This window comes from Anser brachyrhynchus, assembly GCF_964034855.1.
Source record: "Anser brachyrhynchus genome assembly, chromosome: 18".
Classification (NCBI taxonomy): Eukaryota; Metazoa; Chordata; class Aves; order Anseriformes; family Anatidae; genus Anser; species Anser brachyrhynchus.
The window spans coordinates 8,939,091-8,957,067 of record NC_137711.1 but is presented as its reverse complement, the minus strand read 5'-3'; the positions used below and the strand labels follow the sequence as shown (position 1 = coordinate 8,957,067).

The window sequence follows — 17,977 nt, the reverse complement described above, 5'->3', positions numbered from 1 at the left end:
TCTAGAGTATCCTCACATGCAGATAAGTGGCTTAATATTAGAAGCTCATAATTTTTTATTCAAGAAAGTGAAATAAAGGAACTCACCTAAATCTTAATCAGATTGAACAAAACACTTTTCCTAACATTAAAACTTTACAGTGGTGTCATCATCTATCAAGTACGAGCAGATTATCTGTCCAGTTTAAGAATGGGAAGAGACTGCACTAAGTATAAATAAACTGATAGCAGGGATGAATGAACATTCTGGATGGTGCTAATTCCTCCCTGGGGCACGTGCATCTACTGCACGAGAGCAATTGTTTTGCTTTTGGGTGGTATTTGATTGTAATGACTGGCTGGCGTATTTTTAAAACTGTCCCCTGATACCAAGCCCCCAGAGAAGATATTTGCCTGAGTTATTAGAAATCGTCTGCTATTCTCTAGAATTTCTGACCATGGTGAGAATAACATCTAAGCATTGTGGATGCCAAGCAGAAGATGCTCTCATTCTTTCTGTGAATTAGTAACTGTAATAAGTAAAACCCTGGGAAAGAAAGCCTTGAAGTTCATTTCTCTCTGCATTTCATGCCACCCTGAGACATCTGGTCCGTCTCCTCTTAACACAATGGAAAAGGGAAGGAAAGATACCTCAACTATATCATAGAACCATAGAATATCTTAAGTTGGAAGGGACCCTGAAGGGTGTCTGGCTGAAATTCTGGGGTGCAGGAGCCAGTATTTCATCCACAAATCTGTTAAGATATGGAGGTCTAAATTATGCAGCCCTTTTCCATATGAGGCGTAAAAGCTTATGCTGGGGCTACTTGTACAGATAACACAATGGGAGTAACAATTTCATCCACAGATGACATAATTTATTACTCTGTTTTGACAGAAACGAGAACTTTGCTGGGGGGCGGAGGTGCTCTTTCCCTACACATAGCGCCTTGCAGCTCTCAGACAAGTGTTGTAAGAAACCACAAAGGCCAGTTTAGTTCTCATGGTTTGCACCTGCATCGCTATCTTTGCTCAGAGGCGTAGCTGAAAGCAAGTCTGCGGATAAATGGCATATAAAGTAGGAAGCTATGTTCTCAAGCAATTTTTAAGGCTGGATGGTGAGCTCACATTATACCCAAATGGCCATGACTTCTAGGAAAGAGACTTACTAAGAAACACTGTGTAACATCTCTGTGGATTTCTCTGCTACTCTAATTCTCATACGGTATAACACTCGTAGTGCAGATTCTTGTAGAGAGTCTCCTGAAAGTGGACACAGTCATTGACCAGACTCTAACAGCTTTTGGACTCAAAACCCTTAAAAATGTAAACAACTCAAGGTTTTGAAAATAGTCATTAGCAAGAAGCTAATCATGTATGTGTGTACACACCACAGGCAAAGAAACTACAGCTCCTTATGCCTGTCGGGGCTAAAATTAAAAACAGAGGCCTTCCTCAGAGAGCTGTATGTTCCTCCCTTGCAGAAGATGTTTTGGAAATTAAGGTGTTGCATGCAGAAACAGACGGTTATATTTCTTTCTTAGCCAAAATAGGAAATAGAGGAGAATTTCCAGGAGGTTTTCAGCCCAGAGAAGCTTAAATGAACAGTCCAAACCAAGGGTTTGCAACTTTTAGACTTGTTCAGAATTAGGCAAACCATCCTTGAAAGCATCATTCTTCAAAATTTTCTTATCTCTGTTGTCCTGGTTCTTTTGCTGGTAAATCTCACCATTGTGGTCATGGTGAGTTACCAAATAAGCTTATTTCACGTGGCTGTAGGCAGAGATGGGCTGTTCTCTCAAAGCTACTTATTCAATGGCAGGCTCTAACACTTGGACCTGAGGGCACCACTCTGATGGAACAAAAAGAGAGGCAGAAACAGTCATAATAAAATTAATAATATTCATTAATAACATGCCTTCGTCAGCTAGCTTGTCTTAGGCTTCTGTCATACCTTGAGAAAAAAACTGTGGTCTTTGTGGTAAAAATACAGGAGCCTGGGTGCTGCAGGGATGCTTCCTGAGGTGTTGTGTTTCTGAACATACGTTCACATAATAAAAAAGAGCCATGTGAATGCATTAACGGGCCTCAGAGACTTAGCATGGCCACATTGAGCTCCGGTAGCTCCTGCAGGCTGGGACCAGCTGCAGTCCTACTGGCAATGGGCGGTGTTTGGCTCGGACTTGATCTGCTCAGAGCATTACTTATTTGCTAATTAAAGCCGTCTTCTGTCTTTTCCATTTGAAAGAGGAGAAGCTGAGGCACTAGATAGCTGATGCAACGGCACCAAGGCCATGAAAGAAGTCAGAGGCTGGGTAACAGTCTTCATTCCTGCATGTCACGCAAAGCCACCAACACAAAGAGTCCCATCATATTTCTGTTCTGTAGTTATGTGGAATGATGTAAAGGAGGGCGATGTGACAACCAAACCTGTTCAGCCATCAGTTGGCATCACTTTAATTGCCTTACATTCAAAGGCTTTTATCTGTTGATTTAATTATTATTTCATCTACCTCCTAGCACTAAGACCTAAGAGAAAGAACCTCCCAGTTTTTCACCATGCCTGATTTTTCTGTGCAGCAGAACTTCAGGCATGTGCCAGTGGCATGCTGTGTGTGGCTGGTCTCTGTGGCTGCTGACGGGAACATATCTGGAACTGAAACGTATTATCAGAGGGTAACCTTACTCTGTCAGTCACTGCTGATAAGATCTGAGGTTTTCTCTTTTGCTGTGGTTTTTTATCATGCGCAGGACCTCTGACATTAGAGCGGAGATTTTGCATATGATATGTCTGACCACTTACTACCTACCCTGTTTAGAGGAAAAGCCTTTCAGCTCACAGTCTGCAGCACTTTATTTGGGCATTTCTACATTATGCTTGTACGTCTTGCCTCTGCATACGGTTGTATGGCTGCGGCAGCTCCTTCTGGGCTCACGCACCCTGCCTGCAGTCAGGCCACTTCTGATGCATCATTATGCTCAGGTTTTGCCCACACACTGCAAGCAAGGCACTGCAGGGTGTCTCAGTGTGGAGCTCATGTAAGCATATGAACGAGCACTGCTCAAATACTGATGCAGCAGTATTGCCTTTCACAAGGCTTGGCATCTATGTAGGTCCTGAATAAATCCACCAGCATCTGTCAGGCGCTCAGCACCAAGCGTGCCCCAGCTATGTTGTTATCAGCGCCCAGGCTTGCTAGGTTAAAGCCACACATCTCACCTGCAGCATAGGTGCACCCCACATAACATAAAGTCCTGAGCTCGCAGTCTGACAATGAAAAAGTGAAGAGAGGGAACCACTGTGGCCTGGACTATTTAAAGTGATGCTATTTAAGAGACAGAAACTGAACATGAAAGTTGCTTCTGTTTTATTTTGTTCTAAGCAGAGCTATTTTAGTAATACAAAACTGATGGCTGGGTGGTAAAAATTAATTGCTGAATGGGAAAATCATGCTCCTACATGTGTTACTATGCCTGCTAGGTTCAAAGAAGGTCAGTAATTTTATTTGAAACGCTGTGCATGTATAGAAGTATAGGAAAAGGAGGGATATTCATCCAGTACTGGGTACTTCCAGGTATGAGCCAATGGCTCCATGGATCGATAATCTGAAATGGAAAATGTTATCAAATGCTCAGTTCCTCTAAAAGCTGTGCAATTATTTTTTTGAAGCCACTGTCATGCATTGGTGTGCCGTGCTTTCCGCCTGACAGCCCTGGACTGCTCTTGATCAGAGACGGTACCTCTGGCCACCCCGAGCTGTGATGTGGTGGCCATGGGCTGCTGCTCTGAGGTGGCCCAGCTGGCTGATCGTCCCAAGGGCCATGCTAAGATGCACTAAATTCACATGAAAGAGGTTCTTGAAATGCTTTTCAGCCTGAGTCATATACGGGCCAACCTGCCGATTATTTGTATCTGCTTAGGCAATATACTGACAGCTCTGAAAGATCCTTTGTTGGCTGAAGTCACTTTTTCAATATAAATTTTAAGTGTGCTCAGCTGTTAGCCTTTAATATCCCCTTTTAACAGACCCAAATTCAGTTGCATTATACAGCTGGGTATAGAGGCCGTTCAGGCAGGAAACTAATTCCCCACTTCTGGTTCCTTGCAGCTTAGGCGGACAGGTAATGAGGCACAGCTGAGGCCTTCTTAGGCACACAGGGATATGCAATACAAAAGAGAGGCACAGAAGGAGAGGGGGCTGCTTTGTTTGAGCCAGAGGCCAGGATTTTATTTATTTGTTTATTTGTTTGTTTGTAGGTAAGTAGTGTTTTTATTGCTGGTTCTAAAACAGTATCAGAGAAGTTTTAGAAGCCTGTTCTCTGGTGCTGTCCTATGCTTCCTTCTTTAGCTTAGTGAGACCTTCCAGTAATCAAACACCTGTAGCACCAGGATAGAAGTGCTGATAGAGAAAAGCTGGCTTCCTGCCTCCTTAGGGCTGGCTGTGGTGCTTATGTGGCAGAACCTGATCAGAGAGGTGTGTGAAGCTCCACTGCCATATTCCAGCAGAGACCTGGTCTCAGGGAAACAACCCAGCTCTGTGTGTCAACCTGCCATGCTGAATGATGTGTGGAGCCTGAGCTCGTGTGGGCAGGTAGGCAATGGGTTTTTGAAGCTGAATTAGTTAAGAGTGATGGGGCAGGAGGCCTTAAGTTGTGCTGTAGAGGTTTAGGTTGGATATGAGAAAAACTTTCTTCACTGAAAGGGTTGTGAAATATTGGAACAGGCTGCCCAGGGAAGTAGTTGAGTCCCCATCCCTGGGGGTCTTCAAAAAAATACGTAGAACCGAGTCACATGGCTTAACGGTGGACTTGGCAGTGCTAGGTTAAAGGCTGGGCTGTGTGACCTTAGAGGTCTCTTCCAACCTGAATGATTCTATAATGCTCTGTCAATGCAATGTGACTCTGGAAAGAGAGGGAGAGCTAATAGCTGCAGTCCCTGAGATGCTTGGGAAAGGCAGTGAGCAACGGTGCTCTTCTGCCCTAGTGGAGGCTTATTGCAGTGGTGCTGGGTGAAGGAAGGTGCTGTACTCTCTGCACATCTCTGGCAAATCCAGCAGCCAGAAGGGCTCTGAGCCTACGTTGCGCTTACCCTGGGAGCAGCCTCTATCCACCTAGCAAGAGAATAAGGTGACTTAGCACCTTCTGCAGCTCTGCTTTGCTTTTGCTAAAGCCAAGCACCCTGCATCGTGCATGGTGGTACTCATCCACTTCCTGACATAGCACTCTTTGTTTGTGGCTCTCCTTTGACTAACAGGTGTCTAAATTAGTCCCTGAGGTCATTTTACCCTTTTCAACTATGCTGCAAGCCTGTGATCAAAAAAGCAGGTAAATGCAGTGCCACTACAGCAAGACATTTTGTCATGAAGTTGTCCCTGAAGTTTATCTTGGGAATGTATTTCCTTGGCAGCAAGATCAGTTTGTAAGAGTTGGAAGATGTAACTCTGTTCTTTGTTAGCTTTTCTCTCCCTGCTTTGTTGTTTCCTTTGCAGCAAAACAGGACATGTCATCAAGACCACAAGAGCAAGTGTTGTCTCTGAGGTGCTTCAATTCTCTGCATCTAACCGCAGCCGGAGCTACCTTTAATACCATCAAAGAGCTTGGGCAGCTGGGGAGAAAGGAAAGGGGTGTGGGTGCTGTGAGGTTCTTCACAGCTGGGGGAAAAGAAAATACCAGAGGCTATTAAAAGGAAGTCTGTACTTAATACCCTGTGGGTTCAAGTTGTTTAACTTCTTGCTTTTTTATATCTGTGAAAGAAAGTGTACAAGACTTTTAAATGGTGGATTTTATAGTGGTTTGCATCAATATTTAACAGGAAAAACCCTTGTTTGCATACTGATATTTGATTGTGTAACACTATAAATGTTTTTGTTAATATGTGTTCCCATTCTTGGCTTGAGACATTGCTTTCCACCCCTCTTGGCTTCTGAGCTAATTAGAGAGGGAACCCCTGGTGTGTTTAAAAAACAAGTGAAAACCAACAGCCCTTCTTTAAGGGAATGGAGAAAGATACTGGGACATTAGCAGAGCATGGGAAGAAGCATTTTAGAGGGTGTTAAAGCAGTAGTAATAGGCTAGGGCCAGCAAGGAAGATCATAAAATTAATGCAGGGCTTATATGGCTAGAAAGAAATTGAAGAGGTGATTTGATCCATGTGTCTCCTATGAAAAATAATCTGGTATACCTGAATCTAGACCATCCCAGGAGTTAAGTGCTTGGCTAACCTGTTCCTGAAGGCTCCAGCTGATGGCATAATCCACACAGTCTGTTGTAAAGCTGAACTTTCCTTGTAACTGGTCTCACCTGACGCTATGCCAAAAATGCAATATGTGACTAGGTGTGACAGGCAAGGCAGCTTCTCTGGGGAATATCAGTGGTATGGTTTGGCCCGGAATGGGGAACCTTGAGGATACTGCTGCCTGAGAGGAGGCAAACTCGTAACAAAACCTCTGTAGAGTTGGTAGCAATGCAAGAGTTGTTATGAAAAGGAAAGTATTGATGTTCAATTTGCATTTAATAAGAAAATATAATTCCTAAAACTGTCTGGAGTGGAGCAGATAAATGAGTTGTGGAGGGGCTTGATGTGGTCAGAGTCAAGGGACGGACTGATTCTATAGTGGACATCTTAGTGAGAAAGAGGATGTGCTCCCATGGCTGGACAATGAAAAACAAACGGACAGCTGTGCTCTTACATCTCATTGGCAGTGTTTGAATCTCTGGAGCTTTCTATATGTATGTATGGACACATGTGGGTGCAGATGCACGCTCCACCTTCCACCCTGAGCCTATTCCTATCAAATATTCATCAGAGGAAGATTTTCATCTGCACATTTTACATTATTCAAGCTTAGGAGTATTTCGTCTTGCCTACAGGATTTAGATACCAGGGATAAAACAGAAGCCTCTTTAATTTTCTACATTTAGGATTTCTGCTTCATTAAAAATTCTTTTGAAGATTAGTCTTAATGATAGATCTTTTAACTTGGAGTCTTTCTCCCAGGAAAAATATGCTCACAGCAGAAAACAGATGAACCCACTCCCGAGAAATCTGTGCAGTTTGACCATCAGCCATGGGTGGGTAACATAGGTAGCTCTTTTCAACGTTTGCCTTACTCCAAAGGGCCTGCACTTAACCCCAGTGTGTAATAGATTGCTGCTGCTTCCATGTGTTCCCCCCGGATTAAAATAGGAGCATTCTCCTCGGAGTAATTCCTTCTGATGCACTGAAACAGAACAGAGAATACTGAGCCAGTCTGAACTAAGTTTTAAACTGTTAATATTCAGTACTTGTTTTTACATGCCAAAACTTGATTTTTGTTATAGAACATGACTTTTCAGAGACTGCAAAGCACCTAATGTTTGGCTTAGATGCTAAGGATGCTTCCCTTCCTCTGAAAGGCAGGTGTGCTATTCACTGCCATAAAACTTGAATTTAGATCTAGGGTCAGACAATAGATGGTCCCAAATTTACTGAGAAACATGGTGCTACTCTTGGCATTTTATAAAGGAGCATGCAGAGATTTTTGGAGAGGTTAAACTCAGCTATCATGTTTGATTACTTGTTAGCAAACAAACCAGGATGTTTGGCATAAACGACAACAGTTATAGTAGCCATGTACACAAAGGGCTCGGATTTTGTCACTTCTCATGCTCTTCTTTGCCAAAAGAGTATCATTGGGTGAGTGATATATAACCTGGTGCACAGCTTCCTCTCTACTGAAGTTGGTAGAGTAAGGCTGCGTTATATTGGTTACTGGTACTTGTTACCAAAAATCCCAAATGAGACAGGCTTGGTTCTGAACACAGCCTGGGCTGTCTGATTCCCGAGGACATAGACTTCGGCTGGCACTGGGGATGGTGCTTGGCACCTTCCTTTTCGTTTGCTTTCTTTAAAAAAAAAAAAAATCACTATTTCTGGCTTCTGGGGGAAACAAATCTGAAGCACATCACTCTCTGATAGGAAACAGATGGATAATTACATTGCTGCTTTTTCAAAGATCACTTGCCATGAGGACCCCCCTGGGGGAAGGATGGGCAGCCTTGCTTTACAGACTGCTCTGAGGAGCTCTTGGGTTATTCTCTTAGTGCTTAGCAAAATTTCTCTAACTTTATCTGCTTATGTTGGAGTCTGCTGTGATTATATCCCAGTGGTTTTGCATTATCAAATCTTACTCTAGTTTAGCAGAAGCATTGAAAAGATATAAGCCAGTCAAGTATTTTTAACATTCAGTAGTTAAAGCAGACTGAGGTGTGGTTCTTTTTTTTTGATCTGAAGAAAATGAAAGCTGTTAGAGCAATGTTTATTTTAAGCTACAAGCAAAAGGTATGAGCTTAGATGCTCTTAAGCTATCTGTCTGCACATCTTGTGGACAGGCTCCAGGAAGACAAAGAGCTCTGAGCCTCAGTGGCCATCATTAAATCTCCCCTCATAATGTGTCTACCCTACCTGTGTATTTGTCCAAGGTTTGGGAGCTGGTGTTCTGAATATATGTGTATATGTAGTAAGAGTTGTCCAGATTCTTCCTATATTCTGTAACTCTCTGTGCAGTAGATTTTCTTGGTACCAAGATCTCGGCATGAAAGAAGAGTTAAATTCCCATAGTGGCAGGAAAAATAAACCTTGAGCACACCGCAGAGGTCCTCCTTTGTGAGCAACATTTCAAGTTGTGCTGCTGAGAGCTGATGACAAGCTAGCCTTAAGACACCTGATGTGGTAATGCCCAAAAGCTGCCAAAGCTTCTTCACACAGGCAGGCTCCTGCCGTGGAAGAGCTCCAAAAGCTCCTTGCCTTTGTCTTTAATCAGAGTGAACTGGAGGTGAGCAGCACCACACAGCTGCCTTGTATGCCATGGGCCAATTAGTGAATGGAGACAGCCAAGTGCCCCAGGTGAAGCTAGCCTTTCAACGAGGATGAAATCTAGAGTTAAATAAAAAGATTAAACAGGTGGTATAAAAATAGTTTAGGCAGGACTCATCTTGTTGACCATCAGATGTCTGCAGTGGAGAATCAGAGGTGGTCAGCCAGGCTGCTTTGGTGCCTGCAGATTTGCAGGATGCTTGCAGCAGAAGGTCCCTGGGAGCTGGATGTCTCCTGCAGAAGAAAACACAGCATCCCCCGCCCGTGCAGCACAGACTCTCTAAAGCCTTGGCAGTAGAGCTGGAAGCACCCCAGCACTGCTGGGATGTGTGGGAGGGGGTGAAAACAATGAAGCAGCTTCTGATGGTTTAATTTCCATTAGGTCTTTCATGAAAGGACTTCAGTATGCTTTACACTGAGATTGGAACAGACTGCTGTTAATTAAATAATTAGCTGTTTAAAATGTATTTATTAAGGCTTAACAGCCAGGCCACAGATATGTATCACTTACAGAGCCACAATATCTGCAATAAATGTTTTTCACCCCATAATCAAATATGGTTTAATTAGGCAATGCTGGGAGAACAGTTGCAATAAATAGTGGGTAAGACTTGCCTTTATAATTGAGATTTAATCAGCCAGCTCTTGTATGTTCATTGAATAATTGATTATTCTGCGCATTTATCAAGGATTAAAACTCAGTGGTAGACATGCAAATCTCCTTGTATTAAATACATCTGAAATTCTCAAATACCATTTAATGCATATTAACGTTCTGATCCAATCTAAATGGCAAACACATTGGAGATATCGCCTCTGATGTAGGCTGTTTATTGCTGTTTATCACTTTTTTCTAAATTTAACTGTTTCTGTTTGTTGCTTTAGAAGTAGTTGTAGGAGATGGACAGAAACATAGGAAGGGGAAGTGAAATGGAGATAGCTTGCTCATTCCAGGAACGTGCAAGATGCCATCCAGGATGGGACAGCAGGAAATATTTTTACGTTGGCTGCCAGTGAGCAGACTAAACCAACTGAAGCAGCCAAACAGATTGGAAGTGGTAACTCTCCCCACAATGTTTTAGTGTTTGTTGCATCCAACAAGCATGTAAAATGTCCATGCATAGTCTTTGCAGCTCCTAAAAAAAAAAAAAAAACCGTGGGTGAACAGTGCTGGGGTTATCCAAGAACCAGCACAAAGCGTGTCCCACTGGCTAGCTGCAGCTTTTGCTGCAAAGCCTGGGAGAAACAAACAACCCTGGGGCTGCCAGTGGACACTCTCCAAGAAAATCAAGTTTCCTTACTGAAGGCATGTTAGACTTTTTTTTTTTGCTGAAGTTTAAGGATGGAGTAAGAATGAGAAGGAACGTGAAATTGTGGTTACTGGTTACACCAATGGTGGTTACTGGTTACACCAAGAGTGGGGCACAAGCCTGCACCTTGGTGAATCCCCTTTTGCTTTTATATCTCATGCAGATCATAGAGTGTCACAGTCAGTGCTGGAAGCACGGGAGGTGCCTCAGCTTCTGGGAAGCAAACTGATTTGTCACAAGTGTGGAACACTGCAAGCTTATAGGTTCTGTAAAAGCTTAGCTGTTAGTGGCAGAGCACTGGTAACAACAGGTTAGTATTTAATTCCTCTGCAGTCAAAGGCTCGGACATCAATGATACATGCTGGACAGTGAGGGCAGGAGCAAGCGTGTAGCCTGAAGATCTCAGGGCAAGGCCAGTATGCAAGGCTGATTTGTGTTACCAGTTGTTTGTGGCATCAGTGCTCTTCAGCAAAAAAAAAAAAAGACAAAAAAACCACAAACTTGTAGACTCCAAAACATTTTCAAGTGGGGTGAGACCCTTGATTAGTGAAGTGAAACCAATAAAGGTAGCGTATGTTCCTTCCATCTTCTGCAGTCATGCTGGAGAGCGTGTCCTCTACATCTGCCCTCTGAGCCCCGTGTCCACAGCCTGAGAACCACTTTTCCAAATTTAAGACTAATGAACCAAGTGGCTGCTGTGCATGTAGACTGCCTGCTTTATTTTCTGCTTTGTGAACCATTCCTTGCTAGCTGCAACTTGAACACAAGAGGGTGGTATTTCTTCAGGAATTTGTTGCGAGGAGAACGGGCTTGTAGAGAAATGTGCTCAATGGGAGAAAATAACCATATCTTGTTTTCTTAAAAATCGGTAGTGCCAGCCTTGCTCTTGTTTGGCATTTGTTACCTGCAGCAGGGCTGTGGTCCAGTGCTGGGTGTGCCCTGGGACATGCTGTTTGAGCTACTGCTCATCCCTGAGCAAACCCGCTGCCTGGGATGCTACAAAACCACTTAAATCTGACCAACAGCAACTTTTTTTCAGGGTTTCCCTCCTGAGGACCCCTTCCTTTGTCTACTTCCAGAGGTGCAAGCTGTTGCTGTGTCTCTGGGGGCTGTGGCCATTCCTTCCGTGCGTGAGTCTCATTTGTGGTGCAAAATGCCTGGGTGCCCATTGCTGACTGCACTGCCTTTAAGTGCTTGGGAAGTACAGAGGAGAAGCTGTTTCAGCCCCAGGCAGGGATTACGGTTCCTGATTGCCTATGGAGCAGTGTTGAGAGAAGAGCTGTCTTCAGGATCAGCATATCCTGTTCTTGCAGATCAGCTCTCGCTTTCCCCAGGGCAGTCTCACCTGCAGCGTGCTGGTTTGGGGATGTAGGTCTCAGAGGCTGGGGGCACTGGTGGCTCTGCTGCTGAATTCTGGCTGATTTCCCAAACTGGAGAGAGGATTTGGGCAAGTCCCCGTGTCAGCAAGGGTAATGCTAACTCTCTCCCAGCTCTGTACGCTGTCAGGCAGATGTAGATTTGGGATCATCTCCCTGACTTGCCATTTGCCTCCTCTGTCTCATAGCTGTGCCCTGGACCAGGCAGTGTCTCAGCCTCTGGCAGCAGCATGGTAATGAGCTGAATCTCTGAAATGACAGGCCAGGCCCTCAGAGAGGCTGCTGGATGCCTTGCTGGATATGTAATCCCTGCACTTGGAACCCGCATGAGACAATGCAAAGCGAATTGCTGCAGACTAAATATACGGTCAGGATGTGTTGGGAGTTGGCAGCGCAGCTGGTTGGGGTAGCCAGGGAAGGAGGAGGGAAATGGTCAGCTTTCTCTTTCTATTGCACTGGATGATGCTCGGGGTCCTTTAAAAGACTTTAACATGGTTTTGGAAAGGAAGAGCTGGAGGAGACTCAGCCACAAAAAGCTGGATGAAGGCTGAAGGGCGCAACGTGCCTGGGAACTGTGAGAAGGGATCAGCATCCAGCTCCGATCAGAGGATGAATTTGGGAGCAGATTGTTTCACAGCAGCTCAGAACAGGGCTCTGGCACCTCCTATGAACTGGGGGGAGATGGACTTCTGCTGTGACCCACTCCACGATCACAGCTCACACGTGATCCTTTGTATGAGCTGTGCTGCATGCGGGCAGCTGGCTGAGGCATGGGTTGTCCTTCTGAGAAGAACACAACCAAAATAAAGATCAGTTGTCTTGCCTGGTTTACTGTAACTAATTGCTAATGTTGTTGCAGTGGAAAGGAGACTTTAAAACTGAATCGGAGCTTTGTATTTTAACTGACTTACTTCTATATTTCACCTGGCTCACTCAGAAATTAGAATGGACTTTGCTTTTTTTCTGTTCATAATCATTTTCTGGCCCTTTGCCCAGACCAGAAGAGCCCCAAGCTCTCCCATACTGAATGCTGGCTGGAGTTGAGGCCAAACTGTACTGTACAACTGTATAAAGTGTTCTGCTTTGAATAAGGAGACAGCTGTAATGATGACTGACCTGTTCTTTTACTGTTCCTCAAACTGGAAAGTCCAACATGATAACACTTGAAAATCTTCATTTTTGTTATTGGGTAGCACTTCTTATAGTAAGTAATGATAAAAAGGGAAAATAAGAATTCTTATGAGTATTTTGAAGACAAATACCCACCTGAACATTTTGGTTCGGCAATGTTTGAGAAGATGTGTGACATGTTGAATGAGGTCTAAATGTTGAAGTGGCTTCTCCACCTGAGCATCCTGCCTGTAGGCAGTGGTGGCAAAGGAGATCCCCCATGAGTTGTGCTGGTTGTACTCATCCTTTTCCTGTTAAGTGAAGAAAGTGCTTTGGCTCAGAGCTTATTCATAAAATGAACCTGTTTGATCACCCTTGACCTCACCCTGCAGGTAGAGAGGGTATGTCAACAGATCATATTTTAGAGCTTCAAAGGTAATGTGCAGTCCTGGAGCACTGCTCAGCTGCCTAATAAGTTCCCTGTAAAGATCACTTTGTTTGCTAGGCATTTATCCATCCTGGAAAAAGGCTTGTGGGACACTCCCTGCTCAAATCCACACCATCCATAGGCACAGCAACTCCACTGCCAAACCCTCTATAGAAGGAGAGAGCAGGCAGGTAAATCATGCTCCACCTGGTGCAGCAAGGGCATGGAAACAACTGTGTATGATCAGCAGGCAAACCTTAGGGATAGTCCTAAAACACCACGGGTCAGCTGGTCTAAGTCACCTCTTCTAAAGTCCCTGGAGCTGTGCAGGCTTCCATCACCTGAGACTTGAGTTCTGCGTTCAGATGAAATGTTCCCAAGGTGGCCCTGCTCTGGCTCTGCTGCCTGCTGACCTGGACGTTTTTCTAAGCATATCTCGCTATCTCAAAATCGGTAGGCATGTATGCCTCCTTCTGCTGTGGAGTTAGAGGGCACCGCCTTCTGTGCTGACAGCTCTTCCCTGCCCCTTTGTGGGGCTGCGGGCAGGACCTGGGGCACAAAGGACCTTGTGTGCTGGCTCGCTGCCCATAAGATGGGGTCTGTGCTGTGCTGGGAGCTGTGTGGCTCAGCAAACTGGTAAAGTGTGCTGTAGGTGAGGTGGTAATAGCAGCGATTGCGATGTTCCTTATGTTACAGCTTTCATTAAGCTATCAGCCTGCTTATCTATAGCTCAATGTATTAGCCTGTTGGAGCATATTGAGTAACCAGTTATAAATGGTAGGCTTTGCTGATGTTGGCATTTCTGGTGTTGAAATCTTATGCTAGTGCTATTCTGCTCATGTTGATGCATGTTCACATGTGTGGTTTGGTCTCCCTCACACACAAAAGTTAAACTTCTGAAGGAGGGACACCTCCTGTGTAAATATGCACTATGCTTAAAATGAATGTGTTTTTACAGGGCTGTTTCCCTTTCATAAGTGAACAGGACCATGCTTGCAGCCGTAAATAATTTTACACCTTTCTTTCTTGTTTGCAGTCTCCCTGTGTAGGGTAGAAATAATAAACAGATACGTTATCTCCCTAAATGGCTAAGGGAGCAACAAGAAGGCTTCAAAACCATTAAAAAATATAATGCCTTGATCCTATTTTTTAGCAAAGCTGCTAAATAATGAGCCCTCCTTGCTGTTCATGGTGCAGTACCTAGACATGCCATAAAGCAATTCCAGCTTCAGCCAGTAGTTTGGGGTATATAGTAGTTTATTATTCTTTTGCTGTTTTTATCCGACAGTGATGGATCAACCCAGGAAAACCAGGGAGTAGAGGGAAAGGGGATTAAGATCTTAGCCTCACCAGCTTCTTCTGTGTTTTATCCCCATGGGCAAGTGCTGATGAGCATTCCCCGTTTTGTTTCTACCCTGATTAAACTAAGAAACCAAACCAAAGGATGCAGGAGAAAAGGGTTAAAGGATTAGGAGATGGTCTTTGAACTGCCATGTGGCAAGGTAATGAGGCATGAATTATTAAAATTATTTCAATTACAACTGGCAGCCACACAGACTGCTTTTGCATTGCCTTCCTTTCTGTAAGAAGACAGATTTGCTACTGCTTGTGGTTTCTTGGAAAAGAGACGCTTGTCCAGAAATGTTAGGTGTACACACAATGTAATTTGGGCTAAACTGCATTTGTGGGTAGATAAATTGAAGTGTCAATGAAATGGGCATGGTTCAGCAGCAAGACAATTACTGCCTGAAAACCTATGGGGATGGATTGCTGTCATGTTGATGGAAGGCTGTAGGTATTAGTGGCCTCCAATACCTGTATCAGAACAGTGAGCTGTAAGGCACCGGTCATACATCGCTAATGATAACTAAACAGCTTTTGGCTTTGGGAAGCGATGGAAGAAGCAGTATTTTCATACTCTATATTCTTCTGTGCATAGCTTGCTCAACAACTGAGCTTTGAGTGCATTGAATGCAGATTTGTAGACAGTGCTTGGACTACTTGTGCTTTTCTGCTGGGAAGTCAGGCATCACACTGCTAGCTGCCTTTTCCATATTTCCTTGTGATGTAAGTGCCTGTAGAAATGTAAATATTACCAGGCACAGCTCCATCTAGCGACTGCTAAGAACTTTGCACTAAAGCCTGTGTTTCGGGTCAGAATGGACAATGATCTGAGGTCTTGGCTCCTCTGGCCACAAAACCCAATCAGCACGAGTAAGGCTTGCAAGGTTTGCTACAGAAGAAAAATGTAGAGGTGATCTGGTGAAATCAGAACTTGATGAATGTTTCAGAATGATTTATTTAACGGGTTTTAATTTATTTTTGGTACTTGTGAATTGCGGGTGGGGTGAGTGGGTAGGGAAGAAGTGAATCTATCAGGGGCTCAGATCGCAGTGAAATCAGAGGTATCCTAAAGCTGTATCTCTAGCAGTTTAGCCAAACTGTTCCTTTCCGCTACTCTTCTCCATACCAAGGCTGTGCTTGTCCTCAGAATTCATCCACACTCCATCCTGAAAGATGACAGTTGAAGGCTACTGCCATGTGAATGTACCTTGGTGCTTTTTACTTTCTGTACTTTTTATCTTAATAGGGAGAGAAAGCAAAAAAGTAGCATTACGGGTTGACTTTGGCACACACAGATGAACTCATCAGGAAAGGAGCAGTGGGCAGCACTGGACGCAGTTAATAGATTGAAGCTCTGACCCCATTGCAACCACGGAGTTTGTGGGGGAGCATCTGATGTATGGGGCAGCCAAGAGCGGACAAGACAGTAGCACAAAAACCTGAGCGAAAATTAATCCTTCAGGCAGGGAAACAGTTGCATGAAGGCAGCCGCCGTGCCAGACTGCCAAGCCTGGAAGGGGAGCAGGGCTGTGGGCCAGGCTGGGAGCTCGCTGGGCGAGCAATGAATGGGAAACCTCCGCGGGGTCCGGCTGGGGCCATTGTTCACAGTCACGGCAGGCAGCCTTCGGCCCCGCTCCTCTCGGAAATATGAGTTATTAAAATGTAACAACAGCAGGAAGGCGCTTGCACTAGGGCTTACACAATATCCCTTTTATAGTTCCTGGTTTTTTCCCCCCCTCCTTGGAGCGGAGCCGCTTTCCTTAGCCCACGGGTGAGAGGAGGGTTTGTTCGTGCCGTGACCCTGCCAGCAGGTGACCATTTCTGCAGCTACTCCGCCGAGTTTCCCTCTGCAGCCTGGGTGGAAATGGAGGCCAGGCTCCCCCTGGGGTTTCTGGATGACAACTTTTTCCAATCTGTTCAGCGCGACCTCATCTCAGGAGCCGAGGAGAGGTGTGGGGGGATGAGGAAGGAGCAGGCATTCCTTGCTGCTACATTCACGTAGTTCCTGGCACCGGCCAGCTCAGCAAGCTCCTCCTGAAACCGCTCCAGACTCTGAAATCATTTCTATTAGGAAACCATTCATGCTCTAGCTAGAGCCCTAGGTGACTCTTTAAAGCCCCAAATTGCTAAAGCGCTGTCAGCGGTCAGGAGCCTGACGCTGCCTGGCTTACTTTGGCAGAGCCGTGGCTGGGCTGCAGTGAGACCCGAGTCCTCTGCTCTCAGGCAGTGCTGTCCCCGCACAATTTTGTGCTTCCTGCTGGGTAGTACAGAGCTGGAATCCAGCTCTATTTTCTTAGTTACCCTTAATGCTATCCCTGTCCCCCTCTCTGTGACAAAGGCTGTTTTTTGCAGCGTGGCTTTGCTTGCTCACTTCACCAGTGCTGCCATCAGGTAGGGACTGTCTGCAGAGCATCAGTGTCAGTGCTGAAATAATAAAAATGGCCAGTTCATCAAGTTGAGGAAATCTTCAAGGTGAAAATAGATATTTAGACTCCAAGGGACTGCCACGTGTGGGGACGTGGAGGACCTGGTGCCTGACAAGCCTCCTGCTGCCTGCGGCACCGGTACGCGCTCCCTCCGCCCTCCCTCTCAGCTCTGTTTTCAAGTCCCCCTGTGAGACGGATGTGTTAGCCCAGTCATGCCGTTACCTGCTGAACTGCAGCGGGCTTGTTTCAGTGCGTAAATTACCTCTCTGCTTGTCTCGCTCAAGTGATGATTCATTTTGATTGATCAGCTCTGAGCTGGGCGTGAAGGCAGCTCGGGCTGCTTCCCTGCTGGCACTGCTCTGCTCTGGATGAAGCTGGGTTTTACCCTTTAAAGCCACTGCGTGTTGCAGCTCCTCTGCCTGGTGATTTGCTCCTGTCACTGTTAATTGGGAAAATCCCTTAGGCCTTTCTGGAGCTTTCTATCAGTTTTTGTACCCAGCTAGTGTGGAAATTTGGACTAAGTGTGAGCTTAGGGCTTGCTCATTGTATGAGGCGGCTGGAAATGAGTGTAGTGGTTCTGAGAGGTCGGTCTGTCTGCCTTAAGTCTTGTGTGGGAATTTTAGTCTCTGCTAGCAGATGGCAAAACATCCTTTTAAATTCAGGAGTAAATGTATAGATGGAAGATAAAGAGCAATGGAAAACAGAGCTGTGCAAGTGTAAGAACAGTATAACAAATAATTGTTAGCAAGCACGGAGGAGACAAGGTGTAAGTGATGGATAATGCTGGGTGACAGTATATCACAGAGAAGCCTACACCAGTTTCCAGGAACACTGAGAGTAATATGTGTAATAATGGTCCAGGACTGCAATTCCAGCCCTAGGTTAAAAACGCTGCTGTCTGTAGCTCTTTTGTGTGTCCATTTCCCCACCTGTGAAGCTGTATAATAGTAATTTCCTCCCAGAAGAGCTGCAAATGCTGGCTAGAAGTTACAGTATGTTACAGCATTAAGGAAACGGTGGCTATTATTAATCACTCCTTATATTTTTTCAACATTCTGCATAAATAAATTTTGTTTGTTTTGGTTTTTAAAACTTGGAATCCACGGCTGGACCAAATTAGAGCTGGAAGCTGAGAGGTGCAAGGAAAGACAT

The 17,977-nt window shown here is 44.9% G+C and overlaps 1 long non-coding RNA gene across 1 annotated transcript; it reads left to right on the top strand.

The window, feature by feature from the left end:
- Nucleotides 1-4,032: 4,032 nt before the first annotated feature.
- On the top strand, nucleotides 4,033-6,349 carry LOC308179901. The gene is made up of 4 exons (XR_013940656.1): nucleotides 4,033-4,228; nucleotides 4,328-4,570; nucleotides 5,233-5,303; nucleotides 5,468-6,349. It is a non-coding gene; the product is annotated as an uncharacterized lncRNA (long non-coding RNA).
- The last annotated feature ends 11,628 nt before the right edge of the window (nucleotides 6,350-17,977 follow it).